General features: G+C 48.9%; 4 non-coding genes and 2 pseudogenes across 4 annotated transcripts; all 6 read right to left on the bottom strand.

The window, feature by feature from the left end:
- Positions 1-1,129: 1,129 nt before the first annotated feature.
- Positions 1,130-1,242, bottom strand: LOC119885276. Its single transcript, XR_005441250.1, has one exon. It is a non-coding gene; the product is annotated as a U5 spliceosomal RNA (small nuclear RNA).
- Positions 1,243-2,211: 969 nt separating this feature from the next.
- On the bottom strand, positions 2,212-2,391 carry LOC119885256 (annotated as a pseudogene).
- Positions 2,392-8,219: 5,828 nt separating this feature from the next.
- Positions 8,220-8,332, bottom strand: LOC119885275. Its single transcript, XR_005441249.1, has one exon. It is a non-coding gene; the product is annotated as a U5 spliceosomal RNA (small nuclear RNA).
- A 969-nt stretch (positions 8,333-9,301) lies between these two features.
- On the bottom strand, positions 9,302-9,493 carry LOC119885251. Its single transcript, XR_005441238.1, has one exon. It is a non-coding gene; the product is annotated as a U2 spliceosomal RNA (small nuclear RNA).
- A 183-nt stretch (positions 9,494-9,676) lies between these two features.
- LOC119885273 lies at positions 9,677-9,789 on the bottom strand. The gene has a single exon (XR_005441247.1). It is a non-coding gene; the product is annotated as a U5 spliceosomal RNA (small nuclear RNA).
- Positions 9,790-10,758: 969 nt separating this feature from the next.
- Positions 10,759-10,938, bottom strand: LOC119885255 (annotated as a pseudogene).
- Between the last annotated feature and the right edge of the window lie 3,983 nt (positions 10,939-14,921).

Below are 14,921 nucleotides of genomic sequence, written 5' to 3'. Positions count from 1 at the left end.
CACCACCTCCGGTGCATCTGCCCCCTTTGTCTCCACCACTCCTCCCGTGAGCTCGGCAATTACGTCCTCAATTGCTCTTAAGGATGTGGAGCGTGGGTCGTCACATGCGGGTCCATCCCTGTGTTGCGCACCTGGGGCCACCGACTCCCGTCTGGCAGCCTTGAGGGACCCCATTGTTGGATGGGGCCCAAATAAATTCCTGCCAGCCCACATAAACTACACTTTTTTGGCTGATCACAATTTCTCATGGTGTGTCCCAAACTATCACAGTTTCTGCACCGCACCTGTCTGCAAGACCTTGCCAGGTGTCCATATGAAGCACATTGCCTGCAGTACAGCGGCTGACCCCCATAGACTAGGAAACCTCTATGGGAGCCAATGGTGAACACGGCAGGGGATGGCAAAAACCATCATAACCATTCGGGTCTTCCTTCAGCATGACCCGGAATTGCCGTTTTCCGGTCCATATCCCCAGCACATCCTTAATGTCTCCCATACTTGTTAACACAGTCACGTACCTGGCAAGAAAATACCTGGTTGCTTCCTCTGACACCCAAGGGTTGTAAATGTGCACAGTCACAATGCGCTCACCAGTACGACACAGGCTGAGCACCCTGAAGTCTTTTCAAGTCAACTAAAATAAGGTAAAAGAATGCTCTAGAGCCTAAAATCTACTAAATGTTAAAAGGTGAATAAAACACTTACCTTGTCTTGTTTGGCCTGGTCGAGATGTTATTCCGGCAGAGTACAGGTAAGCAGTCCTCTGAACCAATGAATGGCTTGTCCAAAAATCTTTCTCTCCATTAACTCGTCGGTACTGTTCCACACAAACCTAAGCGTAGTTTCAGCACGGCATGCACCTGCTGCGAGTTAGCTGACGATGTCATTGTAGACTGTCAACAGATCCTCCTCTTACTCAATCTTAGCCAAAAGGCCGAGAAGCGATAACCCCCGCTGGTTGCTTCCAGCGCCCACCTCCCGGAGCAGTTCTCCCCCTGCCGTGGCGCAGTGGTTTCAACTGCGCATAACAACGGCTGAGTCTCAGCACCTCCTCCCGAGCGCGCCTCGTCGCACCGCTCAACCTTGCCGGGGGCGGCGTTTTATTTCCTTTTCACAAACGCACGAGGCTCGGCCACACGGCAGAGCCTGCCAAAAATAGTTTTAACTCATTGGCGTCCCTCTCCACGGAAGTCTTTAGTAAAAGGCGAAAGACTTGTACGTTATGAAGAGAAACCCGAGTAAGTACGGGCCCCTCCTCCAGAGCCGCCGACGAGCCTAGTCGTCCCGGCCACTACCCTCACGGTAAGCCTCACTCTGCCTCTCGAGTCCCAAGTACCAGGCCACGCCCGTTCCCCTACCCCTCCCCAGGTCATGGCAGGCTCTATCCAATCGGGCTGCGGAGAGACGAAGGCCTGGCTTTTGGACAGAGGCTACCGAACGACTCGGGCTCTTGTAGCCTCTCGATGACGAGTGAGAGAAAGGGAGGGGAAATGTGGCCGATCGCTTCTCGGCCTTTTGGCCAAGACTGCAATGGCCTCCTCTTTCTGGTTAAAACCTTTGCCGGTTTGGGGCTTCGTTTTGTGTCACCAGCTTTTCTGGGAGGAGATTCACCTCATTCCTTGTGAATAAAATTTCAACTTTGCCGTAGCTGAAAAACTTTTGCAACAAGGAATTCATTGGTCCCGAGGACTGCCTACCTGTCCTCTGCCGGACTGCCACCTTGACCAGACCAAAGACGAGAAGGTAAGTGTGTTTTATTCACCGATTTAGCAGTTGTAGCAGGTTTTCTTGCTTCATTTGAGGTGTTTTAGTTTCTTGTATCCTTTCTACGCTGCGGTTCCTCCACCGTGTTGGCCAACCGTGCCGGGCCTACGGAGGCGCCGCAGTGTCCCCTCCCCACCTTCTGAGAGGCTCTATCCAATCGGAGAAATGAAGGCCTGGCTTTTGGACACAGGCTACCGAGCATCCGAAATACTCGGGCTCTCGATGACGAGTGGGAGAAAGGGAGGGGAAGTGCAGGGCACATTTAACAGCCATGCCGGTCCCAAATATCCCCTCGTCGTCTGCCAATCATAAAGTGCAAATCTCGCTGCCTTCTTCGAGGCTTCAGCTGGCCGCCCCCCCTCGACTGGCGCCTTTTTCGGGCCGGCGTCCGGCAGAGCGACGAACCTCTGCGTTTGGGTCAGTATTTTGGTTTTACACAAGGCAGGAGAAGGGTGCACCGCCCCCGGAGGCACTGCAATACCGGGTCGATGCGTGGAGTGGACGGAGCAAGCCCCTCGTCTCAGCTCCCGGTGCTAAAAATCCATTTAATATGTTGCCCCCTTATAGGGGACATATCAGATATTAAACTGATAAGAACAGATTTTTTTCTTTTGAGAAAAATTTTATTGACACTCAATTCAAACATGATTCATAATATGTCAATTCCAAGTTACCTTTTAAAATACAACACGTCAATAAATAGATAAATGTTCTCTGTAAAACAACATTTAAAAAAAGTGTTTAAAATGCATTACAGATAACGTCATAAATTAAAGGTATAAAATGGTTTTCAGCTTGTCCATCTGTGAGTGTCTGTTAAAAGTCTTCAAAGCGGAGTGCATTTGTTAAAATAAAACTCACAAAAAATAAATGGATAATAAAAGCTCTTCTCCAAGTCCACTGTTGTGCAGGAGTGTAGTGAGTCCCTATCAAAGGGGAACTCATTCAGCTCCCCCAAACAGATTTGGTCTCTCGGGATCTTGTCAGGCGCTCAGAGGAGACCCTCACCCTGTAGCTCCTTCCCACCAACCTCACCCGGAGGGTCAGGCCGCCGCTGCCTTGAACTTTCCTTGTGTGGCTCCGGCTCCTCCGTCCGAATGGGCACAGAGGCGATTCTTCTTTGTGGCTGTGTCCTAGGCCCGCCGCCTGCAGCTCTGGCCGTTTGGACCGTTGCTGCGGCCATCCGGATCACAGCCACGGGGGGGATCTGCATGTGCTTTCTTGCCAGCAAGTTTCTGGAGGTCCATATGGCGTCTTTGATGGCGGCTAGGGTGAGCCACTGTTTGGCAAATGTACGTGCTGGTATCTGATTTCCTTGGCTCACCCCGTACAGCACCAGCTGTGGTGTGAGGACCTCCCTTGCTGGCAAGTACGGGAATTGCAAGGAGCCGGCCGTTGCCCACTGTTCTACGGCAGCGCTGCACTCCCAGAGCAGATGCCTTACCGACTCAGGCGCGCCACAACCTGGTCGGGGGCAAGTTGAGTGCGCCGACATGCCCCGGGAGTGCATTACGGACCTGACTGGGAGGATCTCATGAGCCACCATCCATGACAGGTCCCGGAGTCTGTTTGGAAGAGCTGGATGGTTCACGTTGCGCCAAACTGTTGAGGGCTCGCCGAATGCAAGCCCGCGCACTGGACTCACTGGTTCCCGCTCCTGCACAACAGAAATGAGAGAGCGGTGAGTGGTTAAAACCTGCAACTCCTCCTGCTCAAGGTTAAAATGCCTTAAAAATGACTGGATAAAAGCATAGGCTGGTGGCAGGTTAAAAGACACTGGTACTTTGAGACTTGTGGGTAAGATCTTAAGTTTTCTGAGGTAGGACCCCATCCAGAACCGTGTCATTGCTGCGGTCTTGGGGTTTCTGGATGGGGCTGTGGCGGTTGCGATGTGTAGTGCTGTGTATCTGCTTCCTAGGAACAAGTGCAGGTCTGGCACTCCTTTTCCTCCTTTCTCCTTTGGCTTCTTCATCACGCTTCGTCTCAGTCTTTCCCACTTGGAGCCCCACAAAAAATAAAAGATGGCTCGTTCCAGGTCTAAGATCACTCTCCTAGGCGGGATAAAAACAGAACTGATGAGTAAAAGCAAAGGTAAAATCACTGCTTTGATGATTAAAACCTTTCCTTCTAAAGTCAGTCCTCTAAGTGTCCAGTACCCTAGTCTCTGCCTGACTTTCCCTACTATGTCTGCCCAATTTGTTTTCCCCTCCCCCTCCCTATCAAACCTGATCCCAAGTATTTTTTGGTCAGTCTGGGTCACAGTCAGGGGGAGTCCTGTCGTCTCAGTCGCTGTCCACGGTCCATAAAAATGGGCTTGGGTCTTGCTTCTGTTCAGCTTTGACCCAGAGGCCTGTCCGAACCAGTCAGTCAAGTCCAGCGTCCTGTTGACAGATAAAAGGTCAGTGCATAAAATGTTGATGTCGTCCATATATAAAATACATTTTGTCTCGAGTCCCCCGCTCCCTGGGACTCCTACCCCATGGATTCGTTGGTCCCTTCTCAAGGTCTGTGCCAGTGGTTCTATACAGATAACGTAGAGGAGGGCAGATAACGGACAACCCTGACGGACACCGCAGTTTATATCCACTGCTCTTGTCAGATGCCCGTTAACAATGAATTTGCTGTTGATCTCCCGGTACAGCAGTCCCACCCAGGCTATAAACCTTCTCGGGAACCCCATTTTTTGCAGTACCTGGAAAAGGTACTGGTGCGAGACCCGATCAAAGGCTTTCTCAAAATCTAAATTCAGGACTACTAGCCGAATGTTTCTGTCTCTCGCGTAACAGATGGTATCTCGGATCAGTACGAGGCTGTCGGTGATCTTCCTCCCCGGGACGGCACAGGCTTGATCCGGGTGAATCAGATCTTCTAAAAACAAGGACATGCGTGAGGCTAAAGTTTACTAAAAAGTTTACAGTCAAAATTTAAGAGTGTGATAGGTCTCCAATTTTTCAAGTCCGTCTTGTCTTTGTCTTTGTGAAGGAGAGTCACTATCCCTGCTCTAAAGCTGTCAGGAAGTCGGTCCATTTGTTCAAAATCCATAAAAACAGCAAGCAAGTCTGGTGCTAAAATGTCCCAAAATGTCAGATAAAATTCCAAGGGAAGCCCGTCTTCTCCCGGCGACTTCCCTGTCTTAAAAGATTTGATGCATTTGTTTAATTCCGGTATCGTAAAATCTTGGGTTAAAAGCACGTTGTCGTTTGTTGCTTGGTCAATGGATTTTAAAACTTCGTCATGGTGTCCCCGTTAACAGTTTTGTATGCGTACAGTTCACGGTAAAAATGTTCGACAGTTTCTTTGATTTCCTCTGTTGTGTCAGCTGTGCACCCGTTTTCTTTTTTAAGTCTCAACATGGCCCCCCCTTTATTTACGATTTTCTTAAAAAAATATCTTGTGCACTTCTCTCCTTCCTCTATTTCCCTTTCCTTGCTTCTTAAAATCACACCTTTGCTATTAATTTCTGCTAAAACCGACATCTCTGTTTTAATTTGTTTTATCTCTTCATTAAAATCCATTCCATGTTGGATTAGTTTAAAATACCTCTGAAGCCGTTTCTGCAGTCCCAACATGCGTCTGTTGTCCCTCTTTTTCTTTCTTTTCCCTGCCTGTCTGTAAAACGTCTTTGTCTTTCCCTTCACCATTTCCCACCACTGTGCACGTGTATCGTAAAAGTCTTGAAGGGTCTGCCACTCTCGGTATTGCTCCCTGTACAGCCTAACTAGCTCCCTGTCTTCTAACAGGGAGCAATTGAGCTTCCACAGACCACTTCCTGCCGTCACACCGGAAGAGAGTGAAAGGGTGCAGGAAAGAATTGCGTGATCAGAAAAGAAAACAGGTTCCAATCTAGCATCGGTTGGTGGGCAATCACGTGATAAAATGTAGTCTATGCGAGAGGCTCGGGTGCCATCACTACTGAACCAGGTGAAGCCCTCCTCTCTGGGATGCATGGTTTTAAAACAGTCCACAAGTCTAAAATCACTGCATATGCTTTGAAGTAAAACTGAAGTCTTGTCCACTTTAAAATCGTCCCCTATTCTTCTCCTGTCGTTCCTGCTTAAAATACAATTAAAATCCCCCCCTACAACTAAAGGTGCCCTGCCTAGCATGTGGGGCTGCAGGTCTTCTAAAAGGTCATACCTGTCGTTCTTGTCATTAAAGCCATAAATATTTAAGACGTTAAAATCCTTCCCCATAAAAGTCAAGTGTGTTAAAAGTGCCCGACCATCTCTCACCACAGTGCTGCCCTTCACCAGACTAGAGGGTTTTTTATTAAAATGGCCACTCCATCATTTTTGTTTTCATTTGAGCCGCTCCATATCGACGTTTGTGGCCATAACTCCTCCCATTCTCTGTAGTGTTTTAAAAATGGTAGGCCGCATTCCTGTATTAAAAACACGTCAGACTTAAAAGAGTTAAGAAAGGATAAAACAATCTGGGCTCTAACTCTCGACTTCACACTCCTCACATTGATAGTTGAGAAGGTGAGTGTCATGAGTATGGTTAAAATTTGCAGGTATGACATCTTAAAAGACTAAAAAAAAGGGGGATTTCAAATGTTTAAAAAACAGCAGTTAGTGGATTTCTTGTGAATGGAGCTCTTCCTTCATTCTCATGGGTGAGAGATGACGGGGTTGAGCTCCATTTCCCTTTCGGACTCTAGGAGTTGGCCTCTGACGCAGGGTGCATTGAGCTTTGAGTCCTTAGGGGTTGATTGCAGAGCTATAGTTAAAAAAGAGACTTCATTAGGCGAATTGGAGGGGAAGACTCTGGGCTCCTCCACAGATGAACTGTCTGAGTAGCTCTCAGCTCTTCCCCTCTTTTCCGAGGCTCCAGGAGACTCAGAAGACAATTCTGAAATTAGTCTCTTGGCCGGCTGGGCATTGGGGAGGGGGACATCCTCGCTATCACTCTGTGACTGGCCAAATTTTTGTTCTGAGCCAGTCACTGAGCTAGCTCCGCCTTCTGCCTGCACTGCCACTGCTTCTTCCCTGTTCTCCACTTGTGGGGCAGCTGCAGGCCCCTCCCCTTCTCCCGCCTCTACTGGTCCTTCTCCTCCAATCACAGGATTTGGCGGGAGATTTGAATTCTCCAGCCCAGCCTCTTCAATTAGCTCTCTAACTGCTTCGTCTTGTCCGCCATTTTGTGCCTTTGCTGCCTTTAATTTGTTGGCAAACGACTTAGGGCAATCTCTGAAGAGGTGGTTTGTTTCTCCACAAAGATTGCACTTTCTGCCATTGGTGCATTCCTCGAAAGTATGCCCAATTTCTCTACATTTACCACAAATGATCTGCTGGCACGCTTCTGCCAGGTGCCCATTCTCACCACACTTGCGGCAGAGTTTGGGCTGGCCCTGGTAATGAATGTAGCCCCTGTTGTTTCCCAGAACTATCATGGATGGCAGATGTTTCAGGCCCTGGAAGCCTTGAGGGTCTTGCCATTGTTGGATGGGGACCCTCCAAGCGCAATTCCAGATGCCATCCTCATCTCTCACTTTGGTAGCCTGGCCTTTAACAGTGCAAAATCTGCCCAGCCACAAACAAATGTCATCTGCATTCACAGTCTCATTGAACATTCTGACAATTACCGTTTTAGCGGCATTATCAGTCAGTTTCTCAACATTAAATGCAGTAAACTGGGGTTTTTCATTTTCGAAGCGTGTCCAGAAATCTCTGAACACGGCAGCAGAGACAAAACTCACATCGAAACCTTTTCCAAATGGCAGAGTCAAAATACAATTTATATCCTGCGGGGAGAATTTCAAAATGTTCTGGATCATTTTCCTTGAGAAGTCAGCCTTGACATAACAAGGGTTTTCCCATCTTTTTCTTTGAATGTAAATCTGACACTGTGGTGCCTCCTCATGCCGGCATGGTTGGCCGCCATGGTGGAGGCACCACAACGTAAAAGTGGTAAAAGAAGCTAAAACACCTAAAACAGTCTAAAACCAAGTCAACTAAAATAAGGTAAAAGAATGCTCTAAAAAGAGCAATAAAATCTACTAAAAATGTTAGAAAGGTGAATAAAACACACTTACCTTGTCTTGTTTGGCCTGGTCGAGATGTTATTCCGGCAGAGTACAGGTAAGCAGTCCTCTGAACCAATGAATTCCTTTGTGTGAAACAATTTCAACTACAACAAAGTTGAAATTTTCTTCACAAGGAATAATGTGAGTATCCTCCCAAAAACCTGGTAACACTTCGCCACAAACAGGCAAAAGTTTTATCCAGACACAGGAGGCGATCGCAGTCTTAGCCAAAAGGCCGAGAAGCGATAACCCCCGCTGGTTGCTTCCAGCGCCCACCTCCCGGAGCAGTTCTCCCCCTGCCGTGGCGCAGTGGTTTCAACTGCGCATAACAACGGCTGAGTCTCAGCACCTCCTCCCGAGCGCGCCTCGTCGCACCGCTCAACCTTGCCGGGGGCGGCGTTTTATTTCCTTTTCACAAACGCACGAGGCTCGGCCACACGGCAGAGCCTGCCAAAAATAGTTTTAACTCATTGGCGTCCCTCTCCACGGAAGTCTTTAGTAAAAGGCGAAAGACTTGTACGTTATGAAGAGAAACCCGAGTAAGTACGGGCCCCTCCTCCAGAGCCGCCGACGAGCCTAGTCGTCCCGGCCACTACCCTCACGGTAAGCCTCACTCTGCCTCTCGAGTCCCAAGTACCAGGCCACGCCCGTTCCCCTACCCCTCCCCAGGTCATGGCAGGCTCTATCCAATCGGGCTGCGGAGAGACGAAGGCCTGGCTTTTGGACAGAGGCTACCGAACGACTCGGGCTCTTGTAGCCTCTCGATGACGAGTGAGAGAAAGGGAGGGGAAATGTGGCCGATCGCTTCTCGGCCTTTTGGCCAAGACTGCAATGGCCTCCTCTTTCTGGTTAAAACCTTTGCCGGTTTGGGGCTTCGTTTTGTGTCACCAGCTTTTCTGGGAGGAGATTCACCTCATTCCTTGTGAATAAAATTTCAACTTTGCCGTAGCTGAAAAACTTTTGCAACAAGGAATTCATTGGTCCCGAGGACTGCCTACCTGTCCTCTGCCGGACTGCCACCTTGACCAGACCAAAGACGAGAAGGTAAGTGTGTTTTATTCACCGATTTAGCAGTTGTAGCAGGTTTTCTTGCTTCATTTGAGGTGTTTTAGTTTCTTGTATCCTTTCTACGCTGCGGTTCCTCCACCGTGTTGGCCAACCGTGCCGGGCCTACGGAGGCGCCGCAGTGTCCCCTCCCCACCTTCTGAGAGGCTCTATCCAATCGGAGAAATGAAGGCCTGGCTTTTGGACACAGGCTACCGAGCATCCGAAATACTCGGGCTCTCGATGACGAGTGGGAGAAAGGGAGGGGAAGTGCAGGGCACATTTAACAGCCATGCCGGTCCCAAATATCCCCTCGTCGTCTGCCAATCATAAAGTGCAAATCTCGCTGCCTTCTTCGAGGCTTCAGCTGGCCGCCCCCCCTCGACTGGCGCCTTTTTCGGGCCGGCGTCCGGCAGAGCGACGAACCTCTGCGTTTGGGTCAGTATTTTGGTTTTACACAAGGCAGGAGAAGGGTGCACCGCCCCCGGAGGCACTGCAATACCGGGTCGATGCGTGGAGTGGACGGAGCAAGCCCCTCGTCTCAGCTCCCGGTGCTAAAAATCCATTTAATATGTTGCCCCCTTATAGGGGACATATCAGATATTAAACTGATAAGAACAGATACTACACTTGATCTTAGCCAAAAGGCCGAGAAGCGATAACCCCCGCTGGTTGCTTCCAGCGCCCACCTCCCGGAGCAGTTCTCCCCCTGCCGTGGCGCAGTGGTTTCAACTGCGCATAACAACGGCTGAGTCTCAGCACCTCCTCCCGAGCGCGCCTCGTCGCACCGCTCAACCTTGCCGGGGGCGGCGTTTTATTTCCTTTTCACAAACGCACGAGGCTCGGCCACACGGCAGAGCCTGCCAAAAATAGTTTTAACTCATTGGCGTCCCTCTCCACGGAAGTCTTTAGTAAAAGGCGAAAGACTTGTACGTTATGAAGAGAAACCCGAGTAAGTACGGGCCCCTCCTCCAGAGCCGCCGACGAGCCTAGTCGTCCCGGCCACTACCCTCACGGTAAGCCTCACTCTGCCTCTCGAGTCCCAAGTACCAGGCCACGCCCGTTCCCCTACCCCTCCCCAGGTCATGGCAGGCTCTATCCAATCGGGCTGCGGAGAGACGAAGGCCTGGCTTTTGGACAGAGGCTACCGAACGACTCGGGCTCTTGTAGCCTCTCGATGACGAGTGAGAGAAAGGGAGGGGAAATGTGGCCGATCGCTTCTCGGCCTTTTGGCCAAGACTGCAATGGCCTCCTCTTTCTGGTTAAAACCTTTGCCGGTTTGGGGCTTCGTTTTGTGTCACCAGCTTTTCTGGGAGGAGATTCACCTCATTCCTTGTGAATAAAATTTCAACTTTGCCGTAGCTGAAAAACTTTTGCAACAAGGAATTCATTGGTCCCGAGGACTGCCTACCTGTCCTCTGCCGGACTGCCACCTTGACCAGACCAAAGACGAGAAGGTAAGTGTGTTTTATTCACCGATTTAGCAGTTGTAGCAGGTTTTCTTGCTTCATTTGAGGTGTTTTAGTTTCTTGTATCCTTTCTACGCTGCGGTTCCTCCACCGTGTTGGCCAACCGTGCCGGGCCTACGGAGGCGCCGCAGTGTCCCCTCCCCACCTTCTGAGAGGCTCTATCCAATCGGAGAAATGAAGGCCTGGCTTTTGGACACAGGCTACCGAGCATCCGAAATACTCGGGCTCTCGATGACGAGTGGGAGAAAGGGAGGGGAAGTGCAGGGCACATTTAACAGCCATGCCGGTCCCAAATATCCCCTCGTCGTCTGCCAATCATAAAGTGCAAATCTCGCTGCCTTCTTCGAGGCTTCAGCTGGCCGCCCCCCCTCGACTGGCGCCTTTTTCGGGCCGGCGTCCGGCAGAGCGACGAACCTCTGCGTTTGGGTCAGTATTTTGGTTTTACACAAGGCAGGAGAAGGGTGCACCGCCCCCGGAGGCACTGCAATACCGGGTCGATGCGTGGAGTGGACGGAGCAAGCCCCTCGTCTCAGCTCCCGGTGCTAAAAATCCATTTAATATGTTGCCCCCTTATAGGGGACATATCAGATATTAAACTGATAAGAACAGATTTTTTTCTTTTGAGAAAAATTTTATTGACACTCAATTCAAACATGATTCATAATATGTCAATTCCAAGTTACCTTTTAAAATACAACATGTCAATAAATAGATAAATGTTCTCTGTAAAACAACATTTAAAAAAAGTGTTTAAAATGCATTACAGATAACGTCATAAATTAAAGGTATAAAATGGTTTTCAGCTTGTCCATGTCTGTGAGTGTCTGTTAAAAAGTCTTCAAAGCGGAGTGCATTTGTTAAAATAAAACTCACAAAAAATAAATGGATAATAAAAGCTCTTCTCCAAGTCCACTGTTGTGCAGGAGTGTAGTGAGTCCCTATCAAAGGGGAACTCATTCAGCTCCCCCAAACAGATTTGGACTCTCGGGATCTTGTGCAGGCGCTCAGAGGAGACCCTCACCCTGTAGCTCCTTCCCACCAACCTCACCCGGAGGGTCAGGCCGCCGCTGCCTTGAACTTTCCTTGTGTGGCTCCGGCTCCTCCGTCCGAATGGGCACAGAGGCGATTCTTCTTTGTGGCTGTGTCCTAGGCCCGCCGCCTGCAGCTCTGGCCGTTTGGGCCGTTGCTGCGGCCATCCGGATCACAGCCACGGGGGGGATCTGCATGTGCTTTCTTGCCAGCAAGTTTCTGGAGGTCCATATGGCGTCTTTGATGGCGGCTAGGGTGAGCCACTGTTTGGCAAATGTACGTGCTGGTATCTGATTTCCTTGGCTCACCCCGTACAGCACCAGCTGTGGTGTGAGGACCTCCCTTGCTGGCAAGTACGGGAATTGCAAGGAGCCGGCCGTTGCCCACTGTTCTACGGCAGCGCTGCACTCCCAGAGCAGATGCCTTACCGACTCAGGCGCGCCACAACCTGGTCGGGGGCAAGTTGAGTGCGCCGACATGCCCCGGGAGTGCATTACGGACCTGACTGGGAGGATCTCATGAGCCACCATCCATGACAGGTCCCGGAGTCTGTTTGGAAGAGCTGGATGGTTCACGTTGCGCCAAACTGTTGAGGGCTCGCCGAATGCAAGCCCGCGCACTGGACTCACTGGTTCCCGCTCCTGCACAACAGAAATGAGAGAGCGGTGAGTGGTTAAAACCTGCAACTCCTCCTGCTCAAGGTTAAAATGCCTTAAAAATGACTGGATAAAAGCATAGGCTGGTGGCAGGTTAAAAGACACTGGTACTTTGAGACTTGTGGGTAAGATCTTAAGTTTTCTGAGGTAGGACCCCATCCAGAACCGTGTCATTGCTGCGGTCTTGGGGTTTCTGGATGGGGCTGTGGCGGTTGCGATGTGTAGTGCTGTGTATCTGCTTCCTAGGAACAAGTGCAGGTCTGGCACTCCTTTTCCTCCTTTCTCCTTTGGCTTCTTCATCACGCTTCGTCTCAGTCTTTCCCACTTGGAGCCCCACAAAAAATAAAAGATGGCTCGTTCCAGGTCTAAGATCACTCTCCTAGGCGGGATAAAAACAGAACTGATGAGTAAAAGCAAAGGTAAAATCACTGCTTTGATGATTAAAACCTTTCCTTCTAAAGTCAGTCCTCTAAGTGTCCAGTACCCTAGTCTCTGCCTGACTTTCCCTACTATGTCTGCCCAATTGTTTTCCCCTCCCCCTCCCTATCAAACCTGATCCCAAGTATTTTTTGGTCAGTCTGGGTCACAGTCAGGGGGAGTCCTGTCGTCTCAGTCGCTGTCCACGGTCCATAAAAATGGGCTTGGGTCTTGCTTCTGTTCAGCTTTGACCCAGAGGCCTGTCCGAACCAGTCAGTCAAGTCCAGCGTCCTGTTGACAGATAAAAGGTCAGTGCATAAAATGTTGATGTCGTCCATATATAAAATACATTTTGTCTCGAGTCCCCCGCTCCCTGGGACTCCTACCCCATGGATTCGTTGGTCCCTTCTCAAGGTCTGTGCCAGTGGTTCTATACAGATAACGTAGAGGAGGGCAGATAACGGACAACCCTGACGGACACCGCAGTTTATATCCACTGCTCTTGTCAGATGCCCGTTAACAATGAATTTGCTGTTGATCTCCCGGTACAGCAGTCCCACCCAGGCTATAAACCTTCTCGGGAACCCCATTTTTTGCAGTACCTGGAAAAGGTACTGGTGCGAGACCCGATCAAAGGCTTTCTCAAAATCTAAATTCAGGACTACTAGCCGAATGTTTCTGTCTCTCGCGTAACAGATGGTATCTCGGATCAGTACGAGGCTGTCGGTGATCTTCCTCCCCGGGACGGCACAGGCTTGATCCGGGTGAATCAGATCTTCTAAAAACAAGGACATGCGTGAGGCTAAAAGTTTACTAAAAAGTTTACAGTCAAAATTTAAGAGTGTGATAGGTCTCCAATTTTTCAAGTCCGTCTTGTCTTTGTCTTTGTGAAGGAGAGTCACTATCCCTGCTCTAAAGCTGTCAGGAAGTCGGTCCATTTGTTCAAAATCCATAAAAACAGCAAGCAAGTCTGGTGCTAAAATGTCCCAAAATGTCAGATAAAATTCCAAGGGAAGCCCGTCTTCTCCCGGCGACTTCCCTGTCTTAAAAGATTTGATGCATTTGTTTAATTCCGGTATCGTAAAATCTTGGGTTAAAAGCACGTTGTCGTTTGTTGCTTGGTCAATGGATTTTAAAACTTCGGTCATGGTGTCCCCGTTAACAGTTTTGTATGCGTACAGTTCACGGTAAAAATGTTCGACAGTTTCTTTGATTTCCTCTGTTGTGTCAGCTGTGCACCCGTTTTCTTTTTTAAGTCTCAACATGGCCCCCCCTTTATTTACGATTTTCTTAAAAAAATATCTTGTGCACTTCTCTCCTTCCTATTTCCCTTTCCTTGCTTCTTAAAATCACACCTTTGCTATTAATTTCTGCTAAAACCGACATCTCTGTTTTAATTTGTTTTATCTCTTCATTAAAATCCATTCCATGTTGGATTAGTTTAAAATACCTCTGAAGCCGTTTCTGCAGTCCCAACATGCGTCTGTTGTCCCTCTTTTTCTTTCTTTTCCCTGCCTGTCTGTAAAACGTCTTTGTCTTTCCCTTCACCATTTCCCACCACTGTGCACGTGTATCGTAAAAGTCTTGAAGGGTCTGCCACTCTCGGTATTGCTCCCTGTACAGCCTAACTAGCTCCCTGTCTTCTAACAGGGAGCAATTGAGCTTCCACAGACCACTTCCTGCCGTCACACCGGAAGAGAGTGAAAGGGTGCAGGAAAGAATTGCGTGATCAGAAAAGAAAACAGGTTCCAATCTAGCATCGGTTGGTGGGCAATCACGTGATAAAATGTAGTCTATGCGAGAGGCTCGGGTGCCATCACTACTGAACCAGGTGAAGCCCTCCTCTCTGGGATGCATGGTTTTAAAACAGTCCACAAGTCTAAAATCACTGCATATGCTTTGAAGTAAAACTGAAGTCTTGTCCACTTTAAAATCGTCCCCTATTCTTCTCCTGTCGTTCCTGCTTAAAATACAATTAAAATCCCCCCCTACAACTAAAGGTGCCCTGCCTAGCATGTGGGGCTGCAGGTCTTCTAAAAGGTCATACCTGTCGTTCTTGTCATTAAAGCCATAAATATTTAAGACGTTAAAATCCTTCCCCATAAAAGTCAAGTGTGTTAAAAGTGCCCGACCATCTCTCACCACAGTGCTGCCCTTCACCAGACTAGAGGGTTTTTTATTAAAATGGCCACTCCATCATTTTTGTTTTCATTTGAGCCGCTCCATATCGACGTTTGTGGCCATAACTCCTCCCATTCTCTGTAGTGTTTTAAAAATGGTAGGCCGCATTCCTGTATTAAAAACACGTCAGACTTAAAAGAGTTAAGAAAGGATAAAACAATCTGGGCTCTAACTCTCGACTTCACACTCCTCACATTGATAGTTGAGAAGGTGAGTGTCATGAGTATGGTTAAAATTTGCAGGTATGACATCTTAAAAGACTAAAAAAAAGGGGGATTTCAAATGTTTAAAAACAGCAGTTAGTGGATTTCTTGTGAATGGAGCTCTTCCTTCATT

The sequence above is a fragment of the Micropterus salmoides genome, unplaced genomic scaffold, assembly GCF_014851395.1.
Source record: "Micropterus salmoides isolate LMB-PRFRI ecotype aquatic unplaced genomic scaffold, ASM1485139v1 Ms_hic_scaffold_3971, whole genome shotgun sequence".
In the NCBI taxonomy this organism is placed as follows: Eukaryota; Metazoa; Chordata; class Actinopteri; order Centrarchiformes; family Centrarchidae; genus Micropterus; species Micropterus salmoides.
This window is presented reverse-complemented; position numbering and strand designations above follow the sequence as displayed.